The sequence below is a fragment of the Antedon bifida genome, chromosome 3 (genome assembly GCF_963402885.1).
Source record: "Antedon bifida chromosome 3, ecAntBifi1.1, whole genome shotgun sequence".
Classification (NCBI taxonomy): Eukaryota; Metazoa; Echinodermata; class Crinoidea; order Comatulida; family Antedonidae; genus Antedon; species Antedon bifida.
The window spans coordinates 16,311,297-16,328,872 of record NC_136228.1 but is presented as its reverse complement, the minus strand read 5'-3'; the positions used below and the strand labels follow the sequence as shown (position 1 = coordinate 16,328,872).

General features: G+C 30.8%; 1 protein-coding gene, 1 long non-coding RNA gene and 2 other non-coding genes across 4 annotated transcripts in view; 3 read left to right on the top strand and 1 right to left on the bottom strand.

Annotated features, from left to right (window-relative positions):
- The window catches only part of LOC144837847 (uncharacterized), a 336,690-nt gene that overhangs the window by 120,872 nt on the left and 198,242 nt on the right, over positions 1 to 17,576 (top strand). The gene's annotated exons all lie outside the window — the stretch shown is intronic.
- Positions 887 to 3,286, top strand: LOC144838720 (uncharacterized). Its single transcript, XR_013611695.1, has 3 exons — positions 887 to 956; positions 1,530 to 1,574; positions 2,963 to 3,286. It is a non-coding gene; the product is annotated as an uncharacterized LOC144838720 (long non-coding RNA).
- On the bottom strand, positions 12,395 to 12,466 carry Trnat-ugu (transfer RNA threonine (anticodon UGU)). The gene has a single exon. It is a non-coding gene; the product is annotated as a tRNA-Thr (tRNA).
- Trnat-ugu (transfer RNA threonine (anticodon UGU)) lies at positions 13,032 to 13,103 on the top strand. The gene has a single exon. It is a non-coding gene; the product is annotated as a tRNA-Thr (tRNA).

Genomic DNA, 17,576 nt, shown 5'->3' with positions numbered 1-17,576 from the left:
AATATTGATAATCTCTACTTAGATAATGAAATAAAATATTAACAATCTATTTATTAATGTCAAGATATTTAGAATAAAAAATGTTAATGTTGGAGGTTCAATATTATAAACCTATTTATTTTTTTTTATTTGAGAAGAGTTTATGTTGGCTATTAGGTTTGTATCTGTCTAGGATGCAACACAAGAATATAGGCACAACATACTGTAATTAATTTGACAAGTGAATAAGCTCAGATGAGCTGTGCATTGAATCTTTGTGTGCATCCATGAGATACTTTGCTGGACCCAATGGTGTCAACTAATATTTGTTATTTTATTTGCAGATGAAACTGAAAGAAAAAGAAAAAATTCAGATCAAGGTAATTGATTGAAATAAGTAGATAAGTTTTGCAAAATGTTGTACTTTTATGGACTCAATGATATTTAATTATAATAAAGTATTTGCCTTTGTTAATGCTGTGCTGCCCTCAATGGCGAGTGTTTGGATCTCTAGGATGCAACACAAGAACATTGGCACAACAATAGTAATTTGACCAAGTGAAGGATTGGATAAGCCCACATGAGCTGTCGCTTGTTGTAGATTACTCGCATGGCAATTTCATCTTTGTGCTTATAGTTAAACATTGTATGCAGTGGATACTGCTTGTAAATTCCCCCTTCCCGCTATACTATCAGCTGAATCCATCATAAGCAGACACCTCCATAATAAACTAGTAATCAAGTATTTGCCTTTGTTAATGCCAATGAATTAGTGCATTTTATTTTAGTTCTAAAGGCAACAACAGAACTCGCTGTCGACATAATTCAACAGCACAGACAACTGTAAAAAGGCATTGTGTACTATAAACATTTTCCTAATTCGTAAATGTACATCTCATTTTGATCCTTTTTAGGCAGTAGTGATGAGGACCAAAATGAAGGCACATCATTGAGTCACCAATCTCAACCAAGAGAAGGTAAGTTACTAGTAGATAAAAATTATGATATGAAAAAGTCTCTCAATCTATGGAAACACATGGTGTACTGGTAACCTGAATTTACTAGTATTTATTTGCACTCTGCACACCTTCGAACAATATATAATATAATAATAAAAACCTTTAAACAATATAATTATATATTTTATACAAATTTTAATATTGAGAAAATGTAAATATCTTTGTAATTCAGCTAAGGCTGCGATGATGATAGTGAAATAAATGAAATGAAATGAAATGAAATGAAATATAGTCTCTAGTATGCAACACAAGAACGTAGGCACAACATAAGTAATTTGACCAATGACAAGTGAAGGATTGAATAAGCTCAGATTAGCTGTCGCTTGTTGTAGATTACTCGCATAGCAATTTTATCTTTGTGTCTCAAGTGATTATAGTTAAACATCGTATGCAGGGGATACCTCTTGTAAGTCCCCCCTCCCCCTATACTATCAGCTGAATCCATCATAAGCAGACACCTTTATAAAATACTTTTTCTGGACCCAAGGGTGTCCACTTACAATATTGTAATATTTTTTATTTTATTTGTAGATGAAGTTGGGCCAACGAAAAGAAAAAGAAGAAAAACAGGTCAAGGTGATTAATTGAAATTAATATATTTAAAGATATATTGTCTCCCAAAAACATGAAAAATGAAGATTAATTAAATCAGACTTTGAATATGTTATTTTGTAGTTTTAATCAAGTTAATTACTTCCATAGAAAAAAAAATCAAAAAAAAAAAATCATGTTTTCACTTGTAAAATGACAAAATAAATGGTTAAATTCAACCAAAAATCCATTGGCTGGCAGTCAATTTGACCATTTTTTGCTTTAAATTACATTTTTTTAGGTAAATACATTTTTTTTTCGATCCAGTTTTTGGTCAAAGTGGATAACTATTATGTTACATTAAAATGGAATATTCAACAAAAAATTATTTTTTCAGGGGGACAATACATCTTTAAGCTAAATAGACATGTTTTGAAAAATTTAATTATACCTATGTTTTACTTATCATAACATAATAAACTGGTAATCAAGTATTTGCCTTTGAACTAGCACATTTTACTTTTATAATTTATTAATGTTCTAAAGGCAACAACAGAACTCGACGTAATTCAACAGCACAGACAACTGTAAAAAGGTATTGTGTACTATAAATATTTTCCTAATTTGAAAATATACATCTCATTTTGATCCTTTTTAGGCAGTAGTGATGAGGACCAAAATAAAGGCACATCATTAGTTTAGTTTAGTTTAGTTATAATGGGAAAGTTTAGGCGACATTGAGTCACCAATCTCAACCAAGAGAAGGTAAGTTACTAGTAGATAAAGATTATGATATGAAAAGAGTTTCTCAACCTTACAACTTTACTTCCTTTATAGAAACATATGGTATATACCCCTAACCTGACTTTACTAGTGTTTATTTGCACTCTATGCAAACCTTTAAACAATATAATCATATATTATAGTTATGATGATATGATACTGACAAAGAAATTGATGTTTAAATGATGAATTTCTGGAATTATATTATTATATAATAAAAAGAATAATACTAATTATTAACATAAGATAACAAAAATAATGTGAGTGAGTATTTGTTTACTGTAGTACTTTGTTTCTAAAGCTAATTTTTCTACATTATTTTAAAAAAGTACAGAAAGGTAGTTGATTTTCCACAGTTTATTTGAAAATTTGATCACAACAATTTTCTACCATAGGTCTAATGTAATCACTTGATGACACCTATGATCAACAATATTTGTGATCACATTTTCAAATAAACTACCTTGTATGTACATCTTTTGGACATTACATATTTTCTTATGTAGTATCATCATTTTTGTTATCAATTTTATTTTATTACTAGAAAATTATTATGGTGTTTTAATAATTCATATTCATAATCATATTCAAACATTGATTATGATTTTAACAATTATGATAATATTGAAAACTTTTCTTCAACCATATAGATTTCTCAGAGGATGATTTTAAACACTTGATTGCAGACTTTGCACAATGGTTTGATGAACGTGGACTCCTTAACAGGCTACAAGTTCTATTCATAGGAATAGTAGACGACATTGAAGAGTTGAAAAAAGTTACCAGTACAATTGACTTGTTAACTTTTTTATCTGCGAATGGGCGATTGAGTCAAACAGATCTTTCTGTCCTGTATGACACAATAAAAGTAACTGAACAATTTGGCTTCGAGTCAACTATCACAGAAAAGCTTCCTGCTTTCAAAGACATCAAGAAACGTGAGGTAGTATCATTTCCTGCACACACACTAAAGATTGTTAATCTACGAAAAAATCTTGAGGATTCCACTATCAAATATCTTGACACAAGACACAACTTCCCTGTCCTTAAGAAGTATGAAGACAGCTGGAGTCTGATATTGGATTTTGTTCCTCGAGGGTTGCTGAGCGAAGACAAAATAGATGAGGTTAATAAGTTGTTGAAAAAATGAAAAGAAATGAAGATGACGTTGTGATGGTTTAGTTCACCATTAGTGCAATAAACAATAGACTGCAATAACAAACAGAAATAATAACAAATATAGTTCACATGGCCTATTGCAGCTAATGAGATTTAAAGCCATTCATTTTTACTGTTTTTATATTTGGAAAATATTAATCACTAAACTTTTCAAATTGAGCTGTTATTTCTTTTACGATATAATTGTAATATTATTATATATAATATTATTCTAATACCGCAATGCAAGTTTGTTCGCTATTGTCTATCTTGAATGAGCAGCCGTTTCTTTAGCAATATAATGTATATGCATCGTACCTCAGTGTATGTATTGTAAAATCACAATGCAAGTAGTACACTATAGTCTGAGCAATGAGCAACCGTTTATTTGTTAATGTAATTTTAGCGTGTCATACCTCAGTGTATGTATTGTAATATCACAATGCAAGTAGTACACTATAGTCTGAGCAATGAGCAACCATTTATTTGTCAATGTAATGTTAGCGTGTCATACCTCAGTGTATGTATTGTAATACCACAATGCAGGTAGTACACTAATAGTTGAATGAGCAGCCGTGTATTTGTCAATGTAAAGTTAGCGTGTCATACCTCAGTGTATGTACAGATACAGTAGTATTATATTATACATATTTTATGCAATTATTTCTGGCAGTGACACAAATTAAAGCTTTTCTTAATACTGGTTGCTGTTATTGTTTTCCATTTTTATTAATTTAGTATTTGTTTATTTAAATGAATTTGAATAATGTAAGCTATGTATGTGTTTAATCGCCCTTAACATTATTTGGAAAAACTAAGAAACTAACTGCATAAAACAATAATGCAATTAAGAATTCAACTTCAACATTTAAATTTAGCATAAATGACCCACCCTTTATACCTATCTAGTGAGTAGTTCAACATTGAAAAGTAACTGGTTTGAATGCAGTTTATTTATTTGTTGACCTTTAACCTTTTAATCAATGACATAAAAAGTGTTGCAGTCAAAAAGTATGAACTTAAAAAATGAAAAAGGGGAAAGAAATGAGAAGTACCCATTATAGTAAAATGTGTTAAAATAAAAGGTAATCATTTTAAATTTTATTAAAATAACAATACTGGAATATTTACAAGCAGCAATGCAAGCAATCATTGGGATATGGCATATATATTTGTACATTACAGTGATAAAATAATATAACATAAAATGTGAATAAGATGATTTATTTTTGTATAAAGAAAATTGTAATAATAAATAATTTATATTTTGATTCATTTTATCAGTCATTGTGTTTTGTGTGTATAGCAATATAAAGGATTATTTGTGTGTTACGTTGTCTGCTACATTGAGATTGTAACTGTAAAATACAGTCAACTCTCCCAACCCAGAACATTCATGAAAACTCTTAACAAGACGATTTTAAAGACCAGAATTCCTTTCATTCTTTTATAAAATACTTTTAAGAAATCATACTTTTTAGCTTGGATTAAGTGTGTTTGGCTTCTATAAGGAGAGCTCTAATCAAGTGTGTTTGGCTTCTATAAGGAGAGCTCTAATCAAGTGTGTTTGGCTTCTATAAGGAGAGCTCTATATCTTAATTGATATAATAGGTGTTACATTTGTCTAGAATACAAATATCTTTTTTTTTCTTATTTTGCAATTAAAAACTTTCAGCCTTGAAGCTGCTTTTTGTTTTATCTACCATAATACAAAAATATAAAACAAATCAATTCAATTTTTCTTTTCTAATAAAATGAGTAAAAAAAGAGTAAAAAAACTTGGAATTAGAATTAATTCTTCATTCTTTATTGTTTGAAGAAAAAAAGCAAAACAAAACAGGATCACAAAATCAAATATAAAACTGGATATTATTCTTTATACAAATTTCTAAGGAAGGATTATTTGGAAGAGGATGAAGAGAAAAGTAGGCCTAATAAAATTTATATCAATATAATATTTTTATCCATTTTACCATGGAGAAATATGATATTAATCATTAACCCGGAGTTTTTATGTCACCGCGATGTGGCCAATCGGGCAAATTACAGTAAATCATGGTAAATGTATTATTTTTTTTTAAAAGCTCTTTAATTTTGATATAAACATTGATTGCGCCCTCAATAAAGTTCAATTTCAACAACATACCACACCATAAACAAAGTTCTTTGACAACATGTAAAAAAGTAAGTATTTACCTTATTATGAACTTAAAAGCGCCCGGAATTCTTTAGAATGGCAGATAATATTCATTGATAGGCATCATTAAACCTATCTTACTCATATTATGTTGGACTAGCCTAGATGATCTATCTTATATAGGCCTAGGCTCCTAGTCCCTATCTATCTAGTTTAGTACTACAGTAGGCTACTCTAGGAGGAGGGCATATAGCATGTAGAAGGGATTTAAATATGGCTATTAGGCCTAGGCCTAGTAAGACTACAGATTATTGGAGTAGGAGGCCTAAGGTGTTCTATGGTCTATTATTAGGCTGGAAGGCCCTGCTTTAGACCAGGCCGGCACTGATCCACGACTCCATTTGAAATCGGTCGCGTTTCCAATCGGTAGCGTATGGCATGCCAAATGTGCCTTTTGTACATTTTCTTTTGCTTATTCCTCCAGGGTCATACCGTATGCCCGATATGATTCTAGCAAGACAATGATGATTAGGTTTAAAAAAGGTGGTACAAAACATTTTTTTGCAAATCAGAGGTTTCCATTGGTACACCAAAGAGACGTAAAAAAATAAATTCATAAAAAATGCAATAATATGTTATGTACCCACTATATCGTTTATTATTGTTTTGAAAAAATGATAAATAATAATGGTATACATTCCAAAAATTTATAAATTAACATATTTCTCATTTTCGGTGGGAAATTTAACTGAAAATATTGGAATCTGATAACCAGGCCATTTTCTTGGGTGTTTATATTGTTAAGTTGTAATCAATTCCCGTTGATAAAGTAATTGTTAATAATAACTAGATATGAATATCAATCAATATGTTATTACAAAATAGACAAAAAATCATTACAAAAATGTACTAAAGATTTAAAAATAAATCACTTTGGGAATTGACAATTTAATAATTATCATCGTTAAATTGATCTATTATTATTTTTTCACATTTTAATTTTTCCTTATCTCTTCATGTCAAGCAATTTCTGTTATTTTCTTCATCACGTCTGTCTAATGAGTGAGTTCTCTCCTTTCAATTAGTTTAGTATGTCAACTTCAGATATTAGTAGTCTACAGAATGTGTTTTGACTTAATGTTAGTAAAAAGATAAATATATTGGCACGTATGGCGTTACATACGTATAATGCTAATAGATCGATCATCGAAAAAAACAGGAGTTTCCAAACAAAAATTGAAACTCATGCATTGCGATTAATATTTTTTCAATTTGTAATTTTCCCATTTTTTTTCTTATGTCAGGCATTTTTTGTTATTTTCTTCATCACGTCTGTCTAATGAGTGAGTTCTCTCCTTTCAATTAGTTTAGTATTTCAACTTCAGATATTTGGGTAGTCTACAGGTAGGTTCTAGAATGTGTTTTGACATAATTTTAGTAAAAAGATAAATATATTGCCACATATGGCGTTTCATACGTATAATGCTAATTGATCGATCATCGAAAAAAACACAGTAGTCTCCAAACAAAAATTGAAACGCTATCCGGTGGACTAACATAAAAAGGAGGTTTGAAAGAGTTGGTGTCAGTTTATTTCAAAATGGTAGCATAAATCAATGTCGATGACCTATTACAATATAGTACACTCTCCCTCCCCTGAAATTGACACTTAACAAGTATATAACTTTACTTATTCGATTTAACTTTACAATCAATTGTGTTAATAATTAATGCATTTTAAGTTAAAGGCCAAAACTTGAATAGCGAAAGCTGATTTGTTTTGGTCTTTTTTGTCATAATTGTTAATGAAGTGACAAATAAAGTATTTACACAAATATATATATTTTGGCCTTATGTGTACAATATAAATATAAAAAAAGATATTCTAAGTTTAAACACTCAAGTCGCTAGCCTTACAAAGAATCTACAATTTATTTTTAAAGAATTGTAGGCAATTTAAAAAAAATGTCCTAAATAGGATAGTTTTGGCAGTTTAATAAGCATGACAGATTTGCTCCTGTATACTGAAATCCATTAAAGATATATCGTTACCTGGAAAATATATATATATTTTTTTTGAATATGCAATTTTAATGTCATAATAGTTATTCACTTTGACCAAAAATTAGAGCGAAAATAAAATTTTTTACCTGAAAATAATGCAAAAAATAGTCAAATTATCAGACAATGGGTTGAAACTGCAGAATTCCCTATTCAAAGTTTGATTTTATTAATCTTCATTTTTCATGTTTTTGGGGGACAATATATCCAGTACCCTGTGGACCCCTATTGGGGGACAATATATCCAGTACCCTGTGGACCCCTGTTGAATAAATTTGAACCTGGTGAACTTAAGAACAATAATAATTAATGTTTAAATTTAACAACAAAATAAAGATTATTGACTGATAATTGACAGTTTGGATTTATTTGTCATTGTCATTTTACAATTTAAAATAAAAAAGTAAACAAAATGTTTTTATTGTTCATGTGGATTGTTATTTTTTGTTTAATTTTGCATAAAGCATGCACACTACTCACAGATAGTGTATCTTAGTTTCATTATGCAAATTACGATTTTGTAGGTTAGATATTCATAATTAGGTGATACATTTGATATAAGGGCACTCTCCATACTAATGGGAAATTTAGGTGTAAGTTTCATTTTGATTGGTTCAGAAATGGTGATGGTAACATGCATAGTGAACAGGCTTGTTGTGGTTTTTGTTTATTATATATAATTTAAATTTATATAAATTATTTAATAATTAAGTTAATATAAATATCAGGATAAGGATAAAACTGGTCAACAATTGTTGACAAATATTTCACTGTCACCTATCACCATCCTCGGCATTCTATTTCCTATGGTGACATCCAGAAGAGGATTAGTTGGAATCGGAATTAGAATGCTGTGAGGGTATCACTGAAATATTCATTAAAAAAATGTCATGTTGTTTTCAACTAACACATAAGAATAATCATTTGTGAATTTAAATACTTGGTAATATCATGAAGGAAATAAAAAAGATTACATTATTTTCCATGATAGTACACAGTGTGTCTTGCTTTTGTGCATACACTCTTTTATTGACTTAACCAACTTGAATGGACAATATCCAGATACCAATTGTGTAGTAAAATGATTTCATATGCTCTAGTTAACATGTTCTTTACAAAAGGTTGTTCTTTGTTAATATGAAGTATATAGAAACTACTTATAATAATATAAGTTGACAACTTATATTTTCTGTTATTTTCTAGTATGCAAGACTGACTCAAAGTCATGTGACACACAGAACGCTGTAAACAGGGTGTTGGGACTTAGCATAACAATAAACACCTTTGACGATGGACCAGGGAATGGAGGAATATTCAGACATAAACCTACAAGGGTAATTTATGGTTACCAATACCAGCAACTCTTTATGAATTCATTGTTAGTGACTGTGAGTTATATTATTCATTACAGTAATTTAACGTTTTAAGCTCTTTGTCATCTGAAAGTTACAAATAAACAGTACAGTTAAACAAACACAAGACACATGAATTTTGCTTTATCTAATCCAGCAGACATATTTAGTGTGAGAACATAGATTACAATTTTTGTTGTGATAAACTTACAGTAAGCTCTGTCTACACTATCAAACTATTTTGACAAAAGGGTCAGGTCAGGTCATACAGATCATCTTCAGGCAGTAACACCAGCATGCAGGTCATCTTCATTCAGTAACACCACCATACAGGTCATCTTCATTCAGTAACACCAGCATATAGGTCATCTTCATCCAGTAACACCAGCATACAGGTAATCTTCATTCAGTAACACCAGCATAAAGGTCATCTTCGTGCATTAACACCAACATACAGGTCATCTTCATTCAGTAACACCAGCATACAGGTCATCTTCATTCAGTAACACCAGCATACAGGTCATCTTCATGCAGTAACACCAGCATACAGGTCATCGCCATCCAGTAACGCCAGCATACAGGTCATCTTCATGAAGTAACACCAGCATACCGGTCATCTTCATGAAGTAATACAAGCATACAGGTCATCTCCATCCAGTAACGCCAGCATACAGGTCATCTTCATGCAGTAACGCCAGCATACAGGTCATCTTCATGCAGTAACACCAGCATACAGGTCATCTCATTCAGTAACGCCAGCATACAGGTCATCTTCATGCAGTAACGCCAGCATACAGGTCATCTTCATCCAGTAACACCAGCATACAGGTCATCTTCATTCAGTAACACCAGCATACAAGTCATATTCATTCAGTAACACCAGCATACAGGTCATCTTCATGCAGTAACACCAGCATACAGGTCATCTTCATGCAGTAACACCAGCATACAGGTCATCTTCATGCAGTAACACCAGCATACAGGTCATCTTCAGTTAGTAACACCAGCATACAGGTCATCTTCATCCAGTAACACCAGCATACAGGTCATCTTCATCCAGTAACACTAGCATACAGCTGCAATTTAATTGTCATAGCCTTTAATGCAAAGGTATCTGTCTGATGGAATTATATTTTATACATGCTGTATGTATGAAACACATACAGTGATGTTGAAATATAAAATGTTTCTGCTGGAATAGCTTTTCATTATGTATACATTTTCACTAGTTTTATGTTCAACAGTCTGATAATACTGAAAGTTTCCATCCATTTGTATTTCCAGTAAGCAATTGATTATTATCAGTATTGTCTTTGTACCACACAGTTACTGTGACACAAACAATTGGTATTTTTTGCATTGTTTTGAATACACATATTAGGAATTAAAGATGATTCGCACTAGTTTCTTTTATTTCCTGAAAATTATTTGTAAAGTTCTGTCTACACTACCATGGAAATGATGAGGTCATATCACTACCCTATTTGGGAACATAACAATTTTTTTGTCAAACTAGTTTGATAGTGTAGATAGATCTGTGGTTTGTCTAACATATGCAGTTAATAACCTCAGGCTACAGAGTTGGAGATAAAACATTTAAAATCAGACAAGATAGTATAGACAATTTGATAGCTTCAAAGATGTATTATCACCCATATAAAAATAATTTTGTTAACATTTTTGTTGTTGAATATGCCATTTTAATGTCCCATAATAGTTATCCACTTTCACCAAAAATTTGATTGAACAATTTTTGTTACCTGAAAAAACGGTAATTTAAAGCAAAAAAATAGTCAATTTGGCTGCCTGCCAGCCAATGGTTTTTTTGGTTGAATTTAACCATTTATTTTCTCTTTTTTCTAAGTGAAAACATTTTTTTTTTTAAACTACAAAATAACCATCTATTCAAAGTCTGATTTAATTAATCTTCATTTTTCATGTTTTTGGGGGACAATCTTTAAACTAATATTTTAACATCTATATTATTATCAAAAGGCAAGTTACTGACAAATGACATTGTTGTGAGTATCAGTGGCTGTCTGTCAATGTACAAATATAATAAGCAAAAGCTAAATCAAAACTACAAAGTAAAACAGCCAGCATCAGAAACATCTATATTATGGTATATTTATAACTTCAATAAGAATTTATAGAGATACAGATAGTTTACCAGGAAATATTAAATGTTTACCTTTTATATTTTCAGAAGAGAATGTGTAGGCTTACTTTTATACTAGAAGCTATCAGCATTAATAATTGTTAAATGAAGACATTGTATTAAAAATGGAAAGGTAGGTTCTTTTTAATTTTATTATTTCAAATCAAAAAGATTAACCTTCAATTAATTTATAGTTTAAATGAAAAAGAAAACACTTTAAGATATTATTTTGAGAAAAATTACTTTTCAAATGTTCTTAAAAGATTACGACATCATAAATATTACAATTAAAGGGCCCATTTTCATCAAATATAATGATAATATTATTTCCATCAATCGTCATTTTCATAAAATAATGTAACAGTTCATTATAATCTTTTATCATTTAAACAGGAACAAATTAGAAGAAGCTTTGCATAGGAATGATTTTCAAACAATTACACACATTTGTAGAACGCAGCCAGATCTTGTGAAATCTATCGATGAGGTATTAAAAATATATATATATGTTGCAATGATGAAGGGCTAGTGTTGCCCGAAAGCTCTGCTAACTTTTCTGGCTGTTTACTTTATCATTTTGATTTAGCTTTTCGCTTTTTTTTTTGTATCTCCATTGAGATCCAGCCACTGATACCCACAGCATTGTCATTTTTTTTCAGTAATTTGCCTTTGGATTTATATATATACAGTATATATATAAATCAATGATGTTGCGTAGCACTGTGTAAATTATATATAAATCATACTGTAAATTATAGAAACAGTGCTCATATTCGGAACATGATCTCATAATCGCGTCGAGCATAGCTCATTGGCGAAAGTTCCGTATTTTTTAGTTGTATGAAAAAATGTCTTTGCCGGGATTCGAACCTGCAACCTCTCGCTTACAGGGCGAGTATCATACCACTAGACCACAGAGCCATGTATGGTATTATCACAGATTTTCACCCACCAGACACATTCTCTCATACAACAAACGCCCTCACAATCAGTGGAGGTTTAACAAGTCAGAACAAATTCCAACCCTAATTCGCAACGGTTTTTTAAATAATATTGTGTATATGTAAATCAATGATATTACGTAGCACTGTGTAAATTATATATAAATCATACTGTAAATTATAGAAACAGTGCTCATATTCGGAACATGATCTCATAATCGCGTCGAGCATAGCTCATTGGCGAAAGTTCCGTATTTTTTAGTTGTATGAAAAAATGTCTCTGGCGGGATTCGAACCTGCAACCTCTCGCTTACAGGGCGAGTATCATACCACTAGACCACAGAGCCATGTATGGTATTATCACAGATTTTCACCCACCAGATACATTCTCTCATACAACAATAGCCCTCACAATCAGTGGAGGCTTAACAAGTCAGAACAAATTCCAACCCTAATTCGCAACGGTTTTTTAAATAATATTGTGTATATGTAAATCAATGATGTTGCGTAGCACTGTGTAAATTATATATAAATCATACTGTAAATTATAGAAACAGTGCTCATATTCGGAACATGATCTCATAATCGCGTCGAGCATAGCTCATTGGCGAAAGTTCCGTATTTTTTAGTTGTATGAAAAAATGTCTCTGGCGGGATTTTTCATACAACTAAAAAATACGGATCATGTTCCGAATATGAGCACTGTTTCTATAATTTACAGTATGATTTATATATAATTTACACAGTGCTACGCAACATCATTGATTTACATATACACAATATTATTTAAAAAACCGTTGCGAATTAGGGTTGGAATTTGTTCTGACTTGTTAAGCCTCCACTGATTGTGAGGGCGTTTGTTGTATGAGAGAATGTATCTGGTGGGTGAAAATCTGTGATAATACCATACATGGCTCTGTGGTCTAGTGGTATGATACTCGCCCTGTAAGCGAGAGGTTGCAGGTTCGAATCCCGCCAGAGACATTTTTTCATACAACTAAAAAATACGGAACTTTCGCCAATGAGCTATGCTTGACGCGATTATGAGATCATGTTCCGAATATGAGCACTGTTTCTATAATTTACAGTATGATTTACAGTATATATATATATATATATACAGTATATATATATTTTCATAATATTAGCAAAAATAAATTCTTTTCATTGAAATTAAAAATGTTTTACTATATTATTTAGCTGTAATTTTTGCTGCTATTTATATTGACAGAAAACCAATTTCACATAATGTCTGTTGTCAGTATTTATAAACTTTATTATTTTTATTCCTTTCCAGGATGGGAACACTCCATTACATGAATATCTAAATACAGTAAATCCTACCTTAGATATAGTGACTTGTCTTGTACAGCATAACACATCTCTAGCAACATGGCAAAATAAGGTAATCTACAGGGATTTGCTAGTGTAGTAGGCAACCATTCTCTGCAGTAAACCATTCTATTTGTTTATCAATATGACAAAAAGGATTTTTTACTACATTATTTAGCTGTTATTTTTGCTGTTATTTTTATTGACAGAAAACCAATTTCACATAATGTCTATTATCAGTATTTATAAACTTCATGATTATGAGTTCTTTCCAGGATGTATATTGGAAATTGACTATACTATAGTTTATGTGCTTAAACCATTTAAAACAAACTAAATTGCTCAAAAAGCCAAATCCCTGGCCCCCAGCCAAAAGTAATCTTTGATCCTCCTGTTGATTTATTTTTGGATCTGCCCCTGGGTACCCTGATTTGAGTGCCATTGTGAATTTCAACTTGTCAAAAATAGATTTAGACTTGTCAATTATAGATGAGGAAATCTCTAGATTGATTATTATTATTATTACATTTATCTTGTTACACTCTATAACACAGGCTAACATTCTATATACTGATAAAACATATGTGCGTTTGTTCATATAGCCTTTCACCTTGACCGTTTGACCATTCAACACATTTTCAAAATGTGTATACCAAGCAAAAAATGATTTTTTGACCACCCTAAACCAATTTCTGAAGTCAAATTCTCTAGACATCAAAGTGCATACAAAAGTTAATCTAGCTACTACAGTATCATTACTTATGACCATTTTAGATCTGTTTTCTTTTTAGTAGAACAACCTAATGGCACAAACATGATGTGTAATTTAATAACCAATCAAATCAGATACACTAGTCAGGTGTGTTATAATACTGTATATGTAAATGTATGTATTTTATAGGAGGGGAACACACCTGTGAATGTTTTAGAAAATAACACGCAGATGGTTTACCAAGAAAAAAACAAGATTTTAAAGTTCTTTGACAGTAAGTGAAGTTTTCTAGTAAAGTTTTAATTAATAAACTAAAGGTCAGCTAGTTTTTTATTTTGTTCTAAAATGGGAGTGATTAAGTTAAGACAGTGGAACCGTAATCCAGTCATAATATCAACAAAGGTTCAAGATTCACTGGCTCCATGGGTCTGGTAGAACGAGTCTTCTCGGATAAGGACTATAAACCGTAATTTCAGTGTACACAAATGCCTGTGTTCACTTTGAAGAACCTAGTACACCTAGAAGGATAAGTAGGGGTTACCCTGATGTACTTGTTCACACACAGCCACTGTCTTAGAATTGGCAACACTGGTTTGACATGACCCTTAGAACTGTTATGAAAGATTTATATTTATTTCTACTTTATAATTTTATATATTAGAATTGTTAGTTCCTGCCGGAATATATGCCAGAGGTAAGGATGCAATTAAGATATATAAATATGAGCTAGAAAATGGTGACATTGCAGTTGTAAATTCAAGGTGTATGTTCCTTGGAAAAGAAGGTGCAGGCAAGACTAGTTGTGTAAAGGCTATGCTTGGAGAAAGGTAACAAGTAAAATTGATATGTGTATATGTAGTAACTCTAAAGTTTTTTTAAACTAAAAAAACCTCAAAAAACATGTGTTTATACCAATCCCCAAACTTTGGCTATTGTTTACTTGCTTTGTCCTATTGTAAACTAAAGCCTAGTTTGGCTTAGTTCACATACTACCAGTCTATCTTGTGATGACCAATCATCTCAGACTACGCTACTTTATATATTAGACACTGAAATATAACAAAAATATTAGGTTAATTTTGATTTCAGATTTTTAAAATTTAATTTTTGTAATCAAAGATGTATAAATATATGGAGTTTCAATCTTGAGATTTTGCTTTTTATAATTATTGTCAAACTTATATATTAACTATAATACAACTTATAAATATTGTTCAACTTTACTAATACATTGTTATAATAGATTCAATTCCAGAGAACCATCTACTGATGGTATCGTTACAACTACAGTGATTCAGGCAACTAATAAGAGCAAATGGAAAAGGGTGAAAGATGTAGATGGTAAGAGTCAAAGAAATGCTATTGGAAAATATTGATTAACTTCTGTATATAACACATTAATCATTTGATAAAGTAAACATTTTACATTCAAAATGTTGCTATAAATTTAAACCTATTTTTTAAGTTCCATTATTAATCTTACTGTACATTGTATAACAGCAGTTTAATGACATTTTGGACAATGCTATTAAGTACTGTAGTTAAAAATATGTACTGTAGACTATACACATAAATCTGCTAGTCAGGCCCTGAACCTTAAAATAACAAATTTATGTCTTCCTTTAAATATGATTTCATAACACAATTATAGTCATAATTGGGTTTACTAAACATTAACCTCTTATTTTCAATACCTTCAACATTTATACCAAATTCGTAGGTATATTGAGTATATTGATATACCCACTAGTGAAAATGCTGTACGTTGTCTTGTCTTGCCACGACTGGACTATCGTAATTCTTTACACATCTAGCAAAGAAATCAAACCCTCTTGAAAAAACACACCTTAAGGGTATTTTGAGCCACTAGTTTGGAACCAGCTTCCACTTAACCGTCAGTGTAAGCAATTCAAGTCACTTCTAAAATATCACCTTTTTTAATATTTCTAGTTGGTCTTTTAGCGCTGTGAGACATCAGTAAATAGTGCTTTGTAAAAGTTTATTATTATTCTTAATAATAAATATCACACTTATCACTTAATATTGTTGATCTATAAATAATACATTCATTTTTCTTTCTTTCTTTGTAAAGGTGCTGAACTATCCAAGCAAATTCGTGCACATGCGTTAGAAAAGAAATTAGATGAAGGTAGGCACATACTAAAATATTAAAATGTTATTAGGTTATATGCATAATATGCATATAACCTCTTGATTCTGTCAGGATCTTTATTTATTTATTTATTCTTTCCTTAGCACTATTTTGTCTGTGAATTATCTTGATATCAGTTTCATCTAGCTAAGTCAATTTTTCAGAGTATATTCCTTATGGCCATGAATCGATGTTTTCACGGTGCGCAATCAAACATTACGCGGTCTACGCACGATTTAACAAAATCACGTTTGTAATCATATCTTCACAAGCATGAATCACTTTTAAACAAAATTTGGTACTCATAAATTTCAGGTCATATTTCATCATATGGCAATACAATTACGTGCGTAGCGCATATAACGCATGCGTACGCGCACTTAAAATGTTCAAAATTGTCAGAATTTATTTTCGATGAAATTAGAGTACGTTTCAGGCAATTTTAAGCGTTTAAAAAATTGCCATGAGTGCGCAGATCTTTGCATGCGCACTGCGCGTCAAATGTTAATGCGCACTGTTTTTGTCCGATTACTGTTGTATAACCTTTCTTTAATAATATCATCATATTTTATTCACTTTTCAACGCGAAACAGCGTTATACGAGCACGTCAAAAGTGACCGGCTACGCACGTGTAAGTTAACAAAATGGTGAAAATATGCTAAATTTTAAAATTATTATATATCGTTAAAATGCTCGGGAACACCTATTTTTTATTTCATTTTCTTGAAGTGTATGTATCGTATGTATGATTTATTATGAAATTAAGAGAACAAACGTTGATTAAGTCATCATTAATGGCATATTAAATTAAAAAAAATTAATTTCGACAATCAAACAAATTATAACATTTTCTTAGGCCGAAATAACAAACTTAACATTAACTTTCTTCCTTAAGAAGTTCATATATTAAAGTTAAAAGTATATAGTTTGACAGTGCATCATTTTTTAAAATTTTTAAAGATGTCATCATAGTAAAACATTATTATTCATTGCGGTATGTAATAATCTATCTGCACCAAAGTGGTTACTGCATAGTAAATACACGGAGGAATCTTTCCATAACTTTTAGTCAGTTGTGTATGGCTCGGTGGTCTTTGCTCGTGTCTATATCATTCAAGGTACCGAGTTCGAGTCTCACCTTGGGAAACGAAACGAAATAAGATTTTTTTTTATTATCCGTATTGTTTGTTCAATTGTATTTCTTAGTGTATAGATTATACACATGATTTATAATGAAATCTATAGATAAAAACACAAATG